The following is a 15,310-nucleotide window of genomic DNA, read 5'->3' as shown; positions in this document are numbered from 1 at the left end:
AACATTAGTAACTTTGTTTGTTTGGATTTTTAAATTTTTGAAAAAATTTTAAATTTTTTATACAATTTTTAAAGGTTACCCTCCATTTACAGTTATTACAAAATATTGGCTATATTCCCCGTGTTGTACAATACATCCTTGAGCCCATCTTACACCCAGTAGTCCGTGCCTCCAACTTTCCCCACCCTCATATTGCCCCCTCCACCACTGGTAACCACTAGTTTGTTCTCTGTATCTGTGAGTCTGCTTCTTTTTTGTTATATTCACTAGTTTGTTGTAGTTTTAGATTCCACAAATAGGTGATATCATGCAGTATTTGTCTTTCTCTGTCTAACTTATTTTACTTAGCATGATGCCCTTCAAGTCCATCCATGTTGCTGCAAATGGCAAAATTTCGTCCTTTTTTATGACTGAGTACCACATCTTCTGTATCCATTCATCTGTTGATTGACACTTAGGTTGCTTCTGTGTCTTGGCAACAGTAAGTAATGCTGCTATGAATATTCGGGTACATGTATCTTTTCAAATGAGTGTTTTGTTTTTTGCGGACATACACTCAAACGAGGAATTGCTGGGTCATACGATAGTTCTATTGTTCGTTTTTTGAGACACCTCCATACTGTTTTCCACAGTGGCTGCACCAACTTACATTCCCACCAGCGATGTATAAGGATTCCCTTTAAAGGTTGTAGTCGTGGGGGGTGGGGGGTATTTGTTTGTTTGTCTGTTTTTATTTGCTTTCCATGAAGAAAACTAACAATTCATCTCTGAGTTTGAAAATTCCAGCTGGCCGTTTTCTCTGGCTGAGGGAAAAGATATGCTTAGAATGCTATTTTTCAAAAAGTCCAATTTCAGAGGCACTTTTCTTAAAATTTCCTTAAAACGACAAGTTTTCAAACTACTAGATTTTTGCCTTGAAACTCCCAGAGGTTTAAGAGTCGACAGTTCCTGGTGAATGCCGCAGTGACTGCTGGTGCAGACCCAGGGCAGCGTGGTGTGACGCAGCTGTGTGTCCGTCACAGACGGGTACCAAGCTTGAGTACGTGATCGTTTACTGGTTCCAGCGGCTGCTATGCTTAATGAAATATTCACAGATCTTGTTGAAAAAAAATTATGTTATTTGGCCATCAAGCCCTTTGCAAATTAAGATATATTTACCCATTTCATCAGCATAAATATAGCAAAAGGAAAGAAACTGAAGAAATTAACAGCTCTGCTTTCTGTAGGGTGAGGAACCAAGTGAGCCTGTGCATCAGTAACCATTGCTGTGTCACAAATCATTGCAAAATGTAGCGGCTTCAAACAACCTGCCTTTAGTCAGCCTGTGATCGTGTACGTCAGCAATCTGGGCTGGGCTCAGCAGGGCAGTTCTTCCGGTCTTCCTCATGCATCTGTGCTCAGTGGCCAGTCAGGCAGGCAGCTTCGCCGATCTCAGCTGAGCTCTCTCACCTCTTTAGGAATTCATCTGGGACAACTCAGCTGACTCAGCTTTGATCCACTAGGTCTCATGTCTTCCAGGCTTGTCCCTAGGACAGGAAGGCAGTGTTCCCAGAGATCAAGTACAGGCACGAGAGACCTTTTGAGGGCTAATTTCTGAACAGGCACATTGTTGCTTCTGCATTTTACTGGCCAAGGCCAGTCAGAAGCACAGTCCAAATTCAAGAGGAAGGAAAACAGACTTCACCTCTACACATCCCTTCACAATCATTATAAGGAGCCTAGATTCAGGGAGGGATTGTGGCCATTTTTGCAAAAGATCACAACCTATTTTATGACTGTTCAAGAATGTATTAAGAGCACATTAAAATGTGTCATTTCGTTATATTCTTTGATCACACAGCCTTTTCTTTTTTCTTTTGGGCCATGCTGTGTGGCTTGCAAGATATGAGTTCCCCGAGCAGGGACTGAACCTGGTCCCTGGCAGTGAAAGCACCAAGTCCTAACCACTGGACCACCAGGGAACTCCCAACACACAGCTTTTAAAACTTATAACTTAAGTTCTTCTTTTGGACATTAAAGAGATTGACCATATCTGTAACAAAGGACTGTGTCAAATTTCCTCTTTTGATATGGGTTTCAAGTTTCTGAAAATTCTGAATCTGATCCCAAAGAACATTCCATGCAATTTTTGTGGAGGTTTTCATTTTATGGCTCTCAGATAAGACTTCCTCCTTTTTAGTTGAAAAAATAATAAGGTGGCTTTTCTTCAAAATGTGTATAATGACCTTTTCGGTGTCACTGAAACAGTAATGGGTTGGAGCAATTTTTGTTTGTTTTCTTACACAAGAGGTACCGTGGCTTAGGAATGCATCTGTAATAATTAACTCATATTTTAAATAAGCACTGAAAAACATCTGAAACCTCTTCGATTAACAGTTACTGTTTTTTATGAATTCATTGATTGTAATTCACTAGTGAGTATCATATGTTTTCATGCTGGTTTCAACTATTGCTACAAAAATTTTAAATTAGTGTATTTCTAAAGGGAGGGAAAGAAAGAAGAAAGGAAGGAAGGAAGGAAAGAGAGAAAGAGGGAGAGAGGGAGGGAGGGAGGGAAAGAAAGAAGGAAGGAAGGAAGGAAGGAAAGAGAGAAAGAGGGAGAGAGGGAGGGAGAGAGGGAAAGAAAGAAGGAAGGAAGGAAGGAAGAGAAGATAGTGGGGAAATGGGGACTTCTACACATCGCTGATGGGAATGGAAATTAGTTCAACCACTTTGAATAGCAATGAGAAATAGCTAGTAAACATAGACATCCTACAAAAAACAATTCCATTTCCAAGTGTTTATCTTACTGAAATTCTCAGACATATACTCAGGAGACGTACACAAAGATAGTCTCTGCATTATTTCATTCAGCAAATATTTATTGAACACGTACTATGCCTCACATACTATTTCAGGTATTATGGATATAGCAGGGGACACAACAAACAAAAATCTTGCCTTCAAAGAGCTTAGGAAGGATGACGGAAAATAAGCAAAATAAATTAGGAAAATATATGGCAGGTAAATTCGTGATAAGTGTTATGAGGGGAAATAAAACAGAGAAAAAGAATAGGAAGTGTTGGGAAGGGGTTAAAAACTTGAAGAGGACAGGAATGGCCTCATTGAGCACGTGACAATTGGGGTTGCTAATTTAGCAAATAAAAATACAAGACACCCCCCTAAATTTGAATTTCAGATCATCAGTGAATTTTCTAAGTATAAGCCTATCCCATACAGTGTTTGGGACATGCTTCCACTACACATTTATTTGTCGTTTATCTGAAATTCAGATTTAACTGAACATCCTACATTTTCTCTGGCCATCCTAGTGACAATTGAGTAAAAACCTGAAGGAATAAGGAAGCAAATTAAGCAGGCATTATAAGAATGTTCTTGAATGAAGGAATAACTGAGAAGTAAGCATGGCAGGCAGGGGAAAGAGTAAGAACAAAGGCCCTGTGGCCAACTGTATTTGTGAAAACTTAGAAGTCACTAATCCCTCAGTAGGAGAAAGATAAATGACCTGTGGGCTATTTGCACAGTGGATTCAAATGGATGGACTAGGTCTAAATGTGTCAACATGGACAAGTCTCAAAAACATTCTATTGAATGAAAAATAAATTGTGAAAAGATAGACCTGTTCTGGTGCATTTGTGTAAGGTTTAAAAGCACACATAATAGTATATATTTACAGTACGTATATGTATGCATATATAATAGTATATGCTTATGGCTATGTTTGTACGTAGTCAAAGGATAAAACAAACATGGGAATATGGGAATGATATTCAGAAACTTTAGAAGAGTCTCAGCCTCTGGGGAGGGAAGGAGAAAGGACGAGAGCTCGCGCGCTCTCTCTCTCTCTCTCCCCCCCCTTTCTGTCTCTTGTCTCTCCGTCTCTGTTTCTCTCTTTCAATAAAAACAGTCTACCATTTGCAACATCATGGATGGACCGTGAGGACATTATGGTCAGTGAGATAAGTCAGACAGAGAAAGACAAATACTATATAATATCCCTTATACGTGGAATCTAAAAGAGCTGATAGGAATAGAAACAGACAGTAGAATAGTGGTTACCAGGGACTGGGGGATGGGAGAATTGGGGAGATTTGTTTTAAGGGTACAGACTCACAACTAGAGTATGAATTAGTCCCGGAGAGCTAATGCATGGCATAGTGATTACAGCCAACAACACTGTACTCTAAACTTCAAAGTTGCTAAGAGACTAGATCTTAGTTATTCTCAGCACAAAAAAGAAATAATTATGTGATGTGATAGCAGTGTTACAGCAGGAGCCAAACTGTAAAGTATATATGTACCAAATCAGCACCTTGTGTTCTGTAAACACACACAATGTCATATGTCAATTATATCTCAATTAAAATAAAGTCTAGAGCAAATAAGGCAAAATGTTCAGTCTTAATGGTATTCAGCAGTCTATTTTCTGTACTTTTCTAAATGCTTAGGTTTCATTTTTTAAAATATTTTTTAAAGAGGCCCATCAAAATTTAACAAGAAAAGAATTTTAGGTACTTTTGTATTATGAGGGACTCACTACAGTGGTAAGGAATTTAGGAGTGTGTACATATCTGGTCTTGTGACTGCTCTGCATACATACTGGGAGGGGACAGTATTGGTGAGCAGTGCTCAGGAAAGGCTACCTGTTTTAATTCTGAACGTCCCACAAATTCACAGGGAGCCCTTGGGCAGGCCACGAACTCCTTATTGCCCATTTCCGCATCTGTCCAGCAGAGGTGCTTACACAAGCCTTCAGGCCTCAGAGCGCTTCTATGAACAATGCTTACGGACACAGCTGGACAGGCACTGTAAGTGTCCGAGGAATGAAGGGTTAGGGCATTTAGTTTTGTCTAATCTGCGATCCACCTTGGTTTTCCCATTGAACTGGAGATTGAACAGACTTTAAAAAGTCAGGCTTATTTTCTAGTTCTCTCCAATGTGCCCTCAGTGGCTGAATGAAGTTGTAGGCGTCCTAAATGGACCTGAATCCCCTTTTAAGTTAATTGCAGATGATCAGGGTGAACGCTCCCTACAAGGACAGGGCACGCGGGACACTCAGAAGAAAGGGATGGAATTCAGGACACTATTCTTTAGGATCAGGGTATTTCCTATGATTTATTTACAGGAATTACGTCACCTGGCATCTCATTAAAGCTCACAACACTTGGGTACAGGGCTTAAACCAAATATCAACATCTAACACAGCAGGCAAGGGGGTATTGTACGTGGACAAAAGCTGCCAGATTTCATGCCCTTAGTTGACACAGGTAATGCAAATAAGAATATTAATAGCATGTGTTTTATTAAGCATGTGTTCTGTGCCAAAAACTATCCGTTTTGCAATGCAATCCTCATAGCAACCCTCAGGAAACCGAGGCTGAAAGAAGTGTAGAACCCATTAGCCTAAGGTTGCTAGTATGACTAGTACAACTAGTAAGTGGTTGACCTGTGGTTCAAACCCAGGAAGTCCAGTGCCATAGCCTGCACTCCTAACCCCTTTGCTATGTCTCTCAGTGTCTTGGGGCAGGAAAGTGCATCCTAATACTGGTTTCAGCCTGCTGTGTAGACAGATAAGGAAGGTCCTGCCTGAAAACTTCGGTTGACCTGTTCAAAGCTGTACAGGGACGAGGAACAGAATCAGAGGCGCTAACAGAGAAAGCAGAGAGCAGAGAGCATCTGCCAGATAACTGTTGGCAAAAGTACACACCAGGGGTTATGCCGGGGTTAGCCAGCTCGGGGCAGCGCCAAGTCAGCTACATCCTGTCACTGGACTTGGCGGTGGGGACTACCTCCTGGTGTCTGCAGAGCGCTGCTTGGGTGGGGATGATTTTGATGACCAGAGGCAGCTCGGGGCAGGGATCGGCAAACCCGTCACCTAGATCCTATCATCTTTGGTGTTTCCTGCTTTCCTTCTGGGAGCTCCCTTGCCATCCATCCACTCCACCAGAAACCAATCCTGAGACTTCTCGCTGTGAGCCCTTGGTTGACCAACTTCTGCTTTTGCTCAAAATTAAGCCTCACATTTTGGAGGCTTAAAAAAAAAAAAAAACTACATTAAAACCCTTTGTTGGAATGCTTTACACTTTCCACAGAACAGAAACTAAAATAACCTGTTACACAATTAGTCACAAATACAGTCCTCTAGTTTTGGAGGAATTGAATACAGACTCGGATTCAAATCTGCCTCTTTCTGGGTATGGACTTTCGGCAAGTTACTTAATGTTTCTGAGCCTCAATTTCTGGATCTATAAATAGAAATTAATAATACCTACTTGCAGCGTTGCTGCAGGAATTGAAGATGATTCACGTCACGTGCCTGGTGCCACTCAATAAATACTAGCCATTATCATCATCATCCTATCCCAGTTTAGGTTATAACCCATTTCCAAGGGAATTTTCTTCGCAAATAGCACAGAAGTCATCCTCTGAAGATTCTAAAGATACTTTCCTTTCTCTCCGCTGTATCCCCTCTTCTACTGAGGACTCAAGATCAAAACAGTCCTCAAGCATCCTCACCTCTGCTTGGGATCAGCTATTCAGACCAGTGTTTATTTGCTATATTTTGCACTTTTGAGACAGTGAAAAAGAGGGTGAAATCCAAGAAAAGACCTGTGAAGATCTTCGCAAGACCCCATTAGAGAAGAATATAAAATATGAATATAAGAACATATGCCAAGAAAGAACCTTATGTTTCTGAAAGCCAACACCAAAACAACTTAGAGTTTACTAGGTAGAGACTGAGGGGAGAGATGGAAAAACATCCATTTCAAGATAGAAATTACAGCTGTGGGATTATTAAGTGTCTTTATCAGGCCTCCACAAACGCCTTTAGAAATCTGCAGAACACACTGCAGAAGGTTCCACACCACTGGCGGTGCACGCACCACGCGACTCGCCCCGGCTCAGTTATGAGCGACAGAGCTCATTTATAGTTTCAGATTGACTATAATTTAGGCCGCCTTTATTAAAACAATTATACAGAATTGCATATAAACACCGGTCAAATGCTGTTTCCTACCATCACAGACGCTTCTCCTGTTTTTTATTAGCTGAATGGATTTCACTCTAAAAATTTATTGGGTAGTGATCATAGCGCTTGGCCAAGAGAAAGTGATAAAGCAGCATTAAATATACTGTGTGCAGATGAACAAACTTCGAGGACTTCGAATAAAATCAAAGCAAAAACAAAGCACCACCACGATTCCTGCCTTGGAGGAAATTGAGTGAGGCATATAGACAAATGCAGAAATGGTTACAATAAAGTGCTACAAATGGGTAGAGAGATGCATGGGCTATTTCAGAGCAGGAGAGGGTTGTAACCAGGTTGTAGGCAACAGGGGGACGGGGACCACGTCAGAGTCTGTTCCCTGCCATGTCTCAGCCCCAACCAGTGCCTACTGGAGAATATCCAAGGATTTTTGGCTTTATCCCGGGTAGAAGAGGAGATTTTTTTTTTGTCAGAATGGAACAACATGGTCATATTCATTTTTGATATGGAGACAACCAGTTATGAAGGGTTTCCATCAGAATTAAATTCTTAAAACCACAATTCCACAGGCAAGACTGTTTATTCCTTCATTTAATTCATCCTTCAATGAATACTCATTGAACGTCTAATATGTGCCAGGGACTATTCTAGGCTCAAGAGAGTCAGCAGAAAAGAAAACAGACATAAATCCCTGCTCTCCTGGGAGAGACAGGTAATGAACAAAACATACAAACAAATAAGTTGTATAGTCTGTTAGAAGGTGATAAGGGAAACGGAGAAAAATAAACCAGAGAAGGAATGAGGGTGAGGGGCAGAAGCAGGAGGGCAAGTGGGAGGAGTTGCTTTTTTAAGAAAGATGGTCATAGGGCTTCCCTGGTGGTGCAGTGGTTGGGAGTCCGCCTGCCGATGCAGGGGACACGGGTTCGTGCCCCGGTCCGGGAAGATCCCACATGCCGCGGAGCAGCTGGGCCCGTGAGCCATGGCCGCTGAGCCTGCACGTCCGGAGCCTGTGCTCCGCAATGGGAGAGGCCAAAACAGGGAGGGGCCGGTAAAGAAAAAAAAAAAAAAAAAAAAAAAAGGTCATTGATCACAGTGAATTTGGCATTTGAAGAACTGAGTGACAGCTATGAAAAAGAAACAAAACTTGCTACCATTTCTTGCTACTGGAAAAAAAAAGGTGGTCAGAAAGGATCTCTCTAAGAAGGTGATATTTGAGCAGGGACCTGAAAAAAGTTTGGGCTTGATTGGGCTGATATCTGGAGAGGTGCATTCCAGACACAGGGAGGTGCAAAGGTCCTGGGCTAGAGAGAGTCTGATGAGTCTGGACAACGGCAGGGAGGCCAGGGTGCCAGGAACAGAGCGAAGACCTCTGGCAGAATAGAGATGCTCGGAGACCGGCAGCATCAGCATCCCAGGAACTTATTAGAAATTCAGATTCTTGCACCGCAGCCCAGACTTATGAATCAGAAACTCGGGGGGGCCTGGGGGAGGTGAGACCCATTGATCTGTTTTTGTTTGTTTGTTTGTTTGTTTGCGGTACACGGGCCTCTCGCTGTTGTGGCCTCTCCCGTTGCGGAGCACAGGCTCCGGACGCGCAGGCTCAGCGGCCATGGCTCACGGGCCCAGCCGCTCCATGGCATGTGGGATCTTCCCGGACCGGGGCACGAACCCGTGTCCCCTGCATCGGCAGGCGGACTGTCAGCCACTGCGCCACCAGGGAAGCCCCATTTTGACAAGGCTTCCAGGTGATTCCGATGCTGGCTTAAGTCTGCCTGAGAGCTAGGTCCTGAGCCCTCTTTTCCCCGGACAGTATCTTTCCTGGACAACCTCGTCAATTTCCATAGGTTTAAGTGCCCTCTATGTACAGGTGTCGCCAACCTTTTTCTTTTCCACCCAGCTATCTCTTTCTGAGTTCTAATCTTGCATATCCAATCCGTATCTCAGCAAACAGCCTAACCAACTGCCTATTTGAGTCAGAACCTTAGAAACTTGCTTCACTGAACCCACCTTATTTATAAGGTGAGTTATAGCAGATTCTTTGCCATTATGATTTGGGGTGGGTTGATCTTTATTTGGTGGCAGGAAAAATGTCATCACATCACAAGTCATCACTCGATGACAGTTTTCAGCCCCATCTCAACTCCAGGAAACTGACTTGCCTTTTCTCCCTGGGGCACAGGTGCCTCTGTTCTCTTAAATCCTGGGGGCCTTCCTCCTAAACTGGCTCATGGTTCCAATACATTCTTATTGCTTGCTTGAGAGATTGAGTAATTGATGTCACCTGCACAGAAGCCTTCTCTCTATTATAAGTTCCAACCGAAAAAGGAATGCTTGCTGAAACTTTTTTTCTATTCAATTTCACAAATATTTCTGTTTTAACTCCCTTTCCTAACGAGGTGATGGGCCCACGAATAAACAATGAGTATTGAGTCCCAGCTGATAGGCACTGTGTTAGGTAATAAGGGATGCAGTACCTCCAAATACTGGACCAATGGACGGTGAGTTGAGTGAGGGTTAATAATCTCAACTCGGAACTCAGACCGCCCAAGTTTGATAACTGGCTGTTGCCTACTTTTCATCTGTAGGACCTGAGGTGGGTTATAAACCCTCTCCCTGACGTATTCCCTTCCTTCCAAATGGGGCTAATAATAGCACCAACCTCCCAGGGCTGTTGAGAAGATTAAATGAGTTATTGCATATAAAGTGCACAAGCAGTATCTGGCAGCTGGTAGGTGCCAAGTAAGCCTTAACTACGGTTAATATATATTTCAAGGCAAATAAACAGAAAGGGTTTGGTGAAAGTGTTAACCTGTGTCCTTGAGTGTACTTCTAACGTACACCGATTTTATAGTATGGTAATCACCATAATACAGCTGCTCCCAGGGGCTCCAAATGACATTAATTAGCTTGTGATGTTTTGATTGATTCTTGTTTGTGTTTCACAATTACTTACTTGCCCTGGGTTTTTACTGCCCTGAGTTGAGACAGTCTAAATCAGGATTCCCAACCAGGAAAAAATAATAAGCAACAATTTCACGTAATGAGAACATAACAAGATTATAAAACATAGCTATTAAAAAATGACATTGCTATTTAAAAAAATAACGAACTAAAAGACAGTTATTAGATGGTTTCTTCGTATACCCCAGGGACCGCGGTCTTAAGTGCTTGCTGTCTGGCCAGGAGAGGAGATGGAATTCTTTCTTTTTGATTGAAGTGGCTCAGGATTGGCCTTTAATTGACCTGGGAGTGAGGAGAGAAAAGGATTGGGTATAAAAATATAATAGGGTTCACTTAAAACCAGTCAAGGACTTTAACCTGCCCCAAAGGAGTCTTACTCTATCCTCAACATCTGGTGAAAGTAGAAGGAAAAGATGACAGTATTATTTTCCGGAAACATATGAACGGAATGTAAATCAATGTCTGTTTGGTGTGGCTTAGAAACGAATGTAACAGTACAACATACTATCACCTCCTATAGATGCTACCCAACTCCAACTGTGGCTCAATCCGTAATTAATAGTATATATAAAGTAAGTGCGTGGCCATGCTCGCTATGATTGCCAATATATTTCATTTGTATTAGTATGAGGTAGTCAAGCTTGCGAGATAAGAGCTCAGGTCACAAAAGGATGACTCTGGGTTCAAATCTGATGAACAGAGTCCCCTCAGTTCATTACTTCACCTTTTTAGACCCCAGGTTCCTCCTCCATAGAAGAGAGAGAAAAAATAACTTCCACCTCATAGGAATCTTGTGATGATCAATGAATGTTTTGGAAAGTTCTTAGCACTGTGTCTGGCACAGAATATGTACTCGTAATAATGTTAGTTATCAACTGTCATCAGTTGTGTGGTTTTAAAAATATTTAATATGTGTTGAATCCCTGATCTTCATAAGGCTAGAGAGAGAGAGATGATTCTCAGGCCAGTTTGAAAGGTGAAGAAACGGGCACCAAAAAATGAAGAGACTTGTTCAAGGTCACACTGCACCTTCAGAGCAGGATTCCAGGGCTGTCCCATGTTATTGGTTCTTAGCAAAGGATTGTGTAGCCCAGACTCAGATCCAGCCCACGCTGGGGTCTGTCCTCAGCGGGGCAGATCCACAAAGGAATGAGTGGGTCATCCTTCTCCAGCAGCAGTGGTTCTCTGGCTAAGACCCAAGCTGAGGCATCTTCTCCTAAGTGCTCCGTGTACTGCCCCGAGCTTGTTAGGAAAGCTGTGACTGCAGACCCCAGAGTTAAGAACCAGATACTTTCTATCAGTGAAGTGGGTCTAATTTTTGCTCTGCAACTTTGGGTGTAAAACAGTCACATTAGTTTACTCCTCTAAACCCAGTTCAATCTATGTCCTCACTCACCAAGGTGGCAGAAATTCACTCATTCTTTCCTCTCCACCAACTCACATTCTATCAATACGTCATGACAGGAAAAGGGTCTCTTGTCATTGATCCAGCATAGATGCCACTGAGATGCTCACGTACCCAAGAACTTGAGGTCCATTTTAAAGCCAAAGACGCCATCCCTCCTGGCAGAACCCCAAGATCCTTTGCTGTGCCTAAGACACACCTCTTGGCGTTTGGTACCTTCCTCCATTGTCCTCAGGCTGCCCCGGCAGATGACCGGCGCCCTCTTGAGGTGCTCTGTAGACATGGAGGATGGGTCTCTCCAATTGCAGGTGGCCCCCCTTTCCTTCCTCCGGGGGTGCTACTGCCTCTCTCCATGCTTTTCTCCATTCCCCATTTTTCAAGCTTCAGAGCACCTCTCCTCTCTTGGAGACTTTAGCTCCTTTCAGTACAAAGCTCCCTAACTCTTTGTGAGAACCCGAGGTAATCAGGTCTCAAAGTCCTGCTTGCCCTCTGGAAGAACCAAAGGAAAAGTATGTCTCCTTCTTTCTGAATCTTCTCCAGCAGTAAAAGCAAAACACAAAGGCATATGTCCAGAAACCAGCCTTCCACGTTTCTTTTTTCAGTTAGATTCTTCAAAAAGCATCACACTCGAGCTGAAAATGGAAACATGCTCTATTCTTTCATCACAACTACATGCTAGGGCTGACCGATGGTCCAACACTTTGCAAAGAGCCTTTGATTCTTCATGTCTTTGCAAGAAACTGCCTGAATTGTCAGTGGTAGAATTGGCCTCTCTTTGGAAAACAGACCATTACAGAATTCTGACTGGCAAAGCTTGTCATCCATGAACTCCAAGGATCACTGCTGGTGAAACAGAGAATATATTTCCTTCATATTTTCATTAACTTCCAGATGATTTAAGTTTGAATTTTTATCTCATTCATCAAGCTTTACCATGGCCTATTTCTCTCAGTACTTAAATTCTTCAAATGTAGTTTTTCTTCCCTAAATTTGTATCCATTCTCAGTTTGGGCTCCAAACACAAAAGGCTTAGGGGGTAAAGAGAGCCTGTGTCGGGGACTAGCCCAGGCCATGGGGACAGAGTGACAATAAAACACATAAAGGCCCTCACATGTATACGCTTATATTGCCAGGTCCTGTTCTAAGTTTTTCACATATATTGATTCATTTAATCCTTATAACAACGCTATGAGGTAGGTAGTATTACGATCCCCATTTCATAGGTGAGAAAACTGAGGTGCAGAGAGGTTAAGATACTTGCCCAAGGTTGTACAGTGAGGAGGTGGCTGAGGCAAGAGCCAGGCTCTGGAAGTCTGACATCAGTCTGTGCCTTTCACACGCAGCTGTGAATACCGATCATCGTTAAGAAGGAAATAAACAGGCTAATGATACAAAGAGCAGCTGGGGAGGTCACTTCCCACGTGCTGATCAGGGAAGGTTACTTAGGAGGCAGAGTTTGAGCTGAAACCTGAAGGATGGCAAGGAGCCAGCTATACAAAGAGTGGGCGGGGCGAGGGCCGTTGGTGAGCATTCCAGGCAGGAGAAACAAGACACGCAAAAGCCAAGGGAAGGAAAGAGTCATTCATGGGCAGAGAAGTGGCCTGGTGGCAAATCATAGAGAGGGACTCGGAGAATAACACGTGATGACGATGGGGAGGGTGCTTCAGGAGCAGTGAGAAGCCCGGATAGTTGTAAGCAGAGATGTGACATGATTCGAGTGGCTTCTGCAGTCATGGGCTGCTGGGGGACAAGGGGACCAGTGAGAACCAGGAACACAGGGGACCTGGAATAGGGTTATGGAGCTGAAGGGACTGGTGGCCGCAGACAAGGCTGGAAGGATAAGGAGGACCTGATGCTCGGGACATCCCAGCCATCTAAAGAAGCGAGGACTTTATGCCTAAGAGCCAGGGAAACCTTGAATGGGTTTAAGCAAAGAAATCCTATGATCAGGTGTGAGTTTCAGGAGAGTGACTCCAGGTGGTGTGGTGAATGCATTTGAGAGACAAGACTGGGGTCCAGTCAGGAGGTTGCTAGAGACATGGCGGTGAAAGGTGATGTACACTGACCGAGGCTAGGAACAGGGCCTACTCATGCAACAAAGATTAAGCAATGGGCACCAGGCACTGTCGGAACAAGTCAGACAAGGGGCTGCTCCCAAGGAACTTTCCAGATCTATTTATGAGGATAGGCTTGGTGATAATTTTACAGTGAGGAATGAGTCAAAGGAAGGAGATGAAAGATCTCTCTATCCCTGTGGGGAGAGGAAGGATGCCGTTTCGTAAGACAGGGAACCTGGAAAGGGGCTTTACCAGTTGGTCAGCTTGATTCAGGACATATTGAGAATTCCAGCGGCCAAGGTGGAAAGGCAGGAGGTGGATGTAGATGGAATCCAAAGACTATTCTAAGGATGCAAACTATCGGAAGAGAAAGGTTTGAACATTTCCTCGATCACTACCTGTTGGGTGTTGCAGTCAAAACAAAGCAGCACTGGAAATAATCTGCTTCCAAAGAAATAATAATCCCTGTAAAGGCCTCAGAACGCGAGGAGATGGGCTTCAATTGCAACATGAAAGAATCGGGCTTGGCATGAGAACAATCCTCAAGGACTTCAAAAATACAGAAACCTCCCATTCAGCTTCCCATTCCTCAGATTCAGATAATCAAGTCCCCCAGCCAGGAGCATGTGATCACCACCGTCTGAAATAAGGTGGGTAGTCCTCACAGGCGTTCATCTTTTCCTCCAACACTGACTTGGAGGAAAAGTTAGATGTTTCCCTTCTGTGGATTGTGAGGCCTCTTGAACTGTCAAAAATGTTCACCAGAGATCATCAGAGAACACACAGGCTGTGTCTGGAAAGATCAGTTGGAAGACAGGATGTGTGAGATTTCTTTTTATTATAAAGTTTGTAAGTTTTCACTCCTGCCAATGTCCTGGAAATAATGGTATCAGTATACCTGGGTCTCCTTCAAACTACGGTAAAAGGGGAAACAGTCCCTCCCTTGAAGGATGGATGGATGGATGGACGGATGGGTGGATGGACGGGTGGATGGACGGGTGGATGGGTGGATGGACGGGTGGATGGGTGGATGGACGGGTGGATGGATATTGGCGATTCAAGTGACGAGTGAGTTCTAGGGAAAGATTTTACCTCCGAGACAAGCTGGCTTTTCCACCTTCGCTAAGCGGCTGCTCCCGCCTGCTTCTCCCTTTATTTCATCACCCGTGTTTTGACAATTCATGAAAAAGGAGGAAAAAAAAGTGTCTAAGGCAAATTGAGCTCCTGAAGTAATAAACATTTAGACATACAATGTGAATTGAGTTATTGTTCTCCTCGGGATAGTCTCCCAGTGTGTTTCTCTTTTTTGGAAAGAGAACGTGTCAGGCCGTCTTCCTCCCGCAGGCTCTGGAAATGGGAGTCTCCCCTCCGCAGTAATTGTTGCGAATCCTGACAATAGCCCCACGACTGGGTTATCTCACAGGAACTTCCATTTCCAAAGAGTTGAGGGGAGATTAATGCAAGAAAACTGGACTAGATCGAGGGATAAGAGCTGCACCTTCCGCCAAGTTCAGCCAAGGTAGCCTTTTCCTCCGGCTCCCAGGGTGGGAGGGGGCCTCCCGCGGCGGGTTTCGGTGGGTTTGTCGGGGACGGCGCCGGGTGCGCGGGCGGTCCTCGGGCTCCGACTCCCCGCTCCTCTCGCGCACGCCTCTGGCTCCGCGCAGCCTCTGCGGCTCGGCGGCTGATTCGGGACCTAACTTGGTCCAGATTGCGTGTGCGGCGGAGCGGGAACCGGAGGCTCGCGGGCTGCGCAGGGGCCGGGCCGGGCCGGCGCGTTCATTGTTGTCCGGGGGCTAGGCCGGCTCTCGGGGGTGCCCCGCGGCGCGCGCGGGAGGCGGCGGCGCGCTCGGCCGCGCGGGACTCGCCGGAGCCGGCCTAGCCCCCGGCCGCCGGCGGCCC

General features: G+C 44.3%; 1 protein-coding gene across 2 annotated transcripts in view; it reads left to right on the top strand.

Moving 5' to 3' along the window:
- FRMD4A (FERM domain containing 4A) overlaps positions 1–15,310 on the top strand; it is a 299,962-nt gene that overhangs the window by 54,088 nt on the left and 230,564 nt on the right. The window lies entirely within an intron of this gene.

This window comes from Aethalodelphis obliquidens, unplaced genomic scaffold (genome assembly GCF_003676395.1).
Source record: "Aethalodelphis obliquidens isolate GAN/ISIS:26980383/991018 unplaced genomic scaffold, ASM367639v1 scaffold23, whole genome shotgun sequence".
Taxonomy (NCBI): Eukaryota; Metazoa; Chordata; class Mammalia; order Artiodactyla; family Delphinidae; genus Aethalodelphis; species Aethalodelphis obliquidens.
This window is presented reverse-complemented; position numbering and strand designations above follow the sequence as displayed.